The following is a 2,348-nucleotide window of genomic DNA, read 5'->3' as shown; positions in this document are numbered from 1 at the left end:
CCTCCCTTGCGCTCTTGCTCTTTGCCACCACCATGAAAAGTTACTTTTTGCTCTGTACTGCTCTGCGTTGGACCCAGCTGAGTATGGACTGAAACCTCCAGTAACTGTGAGCTAAATAAACCTTTCCTTTCTTCATTTTGAGTGTTGGGTATTTGTCCCAGCAACGAGAGAAGAGTAACTAAGACACAGAGGGAAGTGATTCAGGTAGAAGTTTTAATACTTGCAAAGGGATGAAGAATATAAAGAATGTGGACATCAGGGAACCAGAAGTAGTTGAAGACTACTGAAATGGTGAGGGGCTGGAAGGCATAGAGATAAAGCTGGATGAGGCTTGGATTTCATAGTAAGGTAGGCCCAGATAAGGAAGGGAGTTATTAGCCTTGCAACAGTTTGAATTTTATCTTTAAAATTTCTTTTTCTTTTTAAATTTTTTTTTGTGGAACCGGGGATTGAACTCAGGCCCTTGTGCTTGCCAGGGAAGCTCTTATTCCACTGAGCCATCTCCCGGATACAGGGTCTCACTATGAAGTTCAGACTCACAGTGATCCTCCTGTCAGCCTCTACAGTGCTGGGATTACAGGCATGTGTTACCAGGCTGGCTTGGTACAACTAGCAATCAAATTTGGGTCTTTGCACTTGCCAGGCAGGTGTTTAGATTGTTGAGCTCCATCTCCCCAACCCCCTAAGTTTTATCTTATAAGTCTTGGAAAATCACTGAGAAATTCTTTTTTGGGGGGTAGGATGGGGGTGGGGGTTCACTGTAGTTCACACTGGCCTTGAATTCACTTTGTAACCCAGGCTGTCCTTGAACTCACAGCAATCCTCCTGCCTCAGTCTCTCAAGGTGCTGGGATTACAGATGTGCTCCATCATTCTTGGCTAGGATTTTGGATCAGAAGAGTAATTTTATGTAAGAGTATTTTTGTATATGGTGGATTGGATGAAGGCAAGAGCAGAGATATGGTAAATGGCCAGGACTGGAAGTTCAGGAGAGAGATGACAAAGATTTTATAAATATTAATCAAAATTTAAAATATATAAAAATAACTATTTTATAAAATGACAAGAAAAATGGTACTGCTAAATTTTCTAACTTGGTGGTCACTGATGTCATTATTATTGGGGAGTAGAAAAACGAGTAGTAAATTAAGAACCAAAAAGATTAAACAGCTGTTGTAGTATAGCTCAGCAGCACAAACACCTGCCTGGCAAATTCAGGGTCCTGAATTTGATCCCTGGTTAAAAAAATAAACAACAAAAAACAATAACAGACAAAACTCTGAGTACCAACTACTTTTAATAGGCAACTGATTGTGAAAGTTGGAGAACTTCAAACCTATATAAAAAGCTGAGACAAGAGAAATTTATTTCTTTTTTACATATTTGGTACAGGGTCTAAGTATGCAGCTTGGACTCAGTGATCCTCCTGTTTTCAGCCTCCCCAGTGCGGGGATTACAGGTGTGTACCACCACACCTGGAATTTGGTTGCTGGCTCAGCACACCTGAGGGCAGGGGCTGGCATGGCATATGGGAATGGGGATCAAACCCTGGTCCCTGTGCTTGTTATCTTGCCAACCCTTAAGAGAAATTTAAAGTTGTACTATGAGACAAGGACAATTTACATTTACATGAATAGAAAAAGGAAAAAGTAGGGGATGTTCTTTTCTTAAAGATGGAAAGAACCTGGATATGCCTACGTGCTGAGGAAAAGAGGAGAATGGAAAATGGGAGATTTAAAATATGGAAAAGAAAGGAGATCAGAGATGAAGGCAAGTCCTTGAATGGGCCAGGGAGTAGAGAATGGAGGCACACACAGTGGAGAGAAGGAAGACAGGTGAGGGGCGATCCAGACAGGATGATGAGTAGGGTGGCATCACCTGGAGGGAATTCAGACAAATATTTTCTTAGAGAAATAGTGAGGCGGTTTTGAGGAGACAAAGCTTAAAGTTGAACACGTGGAAAGGGCAGCTGTGTTTGAAACCAGGCAAGGGGACTCAGGGTGTATATTTAGATGTTCTGCAAGGCTGTCCTGCACACATAGGTGGGGGTTTGGAAGATGACTGGATTGTGGGGCTTACAGCTGATTTGCTGTTTATTTTTATTTTTGTGTTTTAAGGAAGGGTCTATAGGGTGTCCAGGGTCTTACTACTAGATCAGACTTGTAGTGATCTGCCTGCTTACAGCCTCCCAAGAGCTGGGATTACAGGTGTGCATCACCATGCCCAGTCACAATTGCCATCTCAGTGGGCCCTGGTGGAGGGCCAGCATGGCAGGCCCAGGGATCAAACCCCCGGTCTCTGCGCCTGCTTGCAGGTGCTTTAATCTGCTGAGCTATTTGGCTGGCCCAG

This window comes from Octodon degus, unplaced genomic scaffold (genome assembly GCF_000260255.1).
Source record: "Octodon degus isolate 3935 unplaced genomic scaffold, OctDeg1.0 scaffold00288, whole genome shotgun sequence".
Lineage (NCBI taxonomy): Eukaryota > Metazoa > Chordata > Mammalia > Rodentia > Octodontidae > Octodon > Octodon degus.
The sequence above is the reverse complement of the archived record's forward strand: the minus strand, read 5'-3'. Positions refer to the sequence as shown.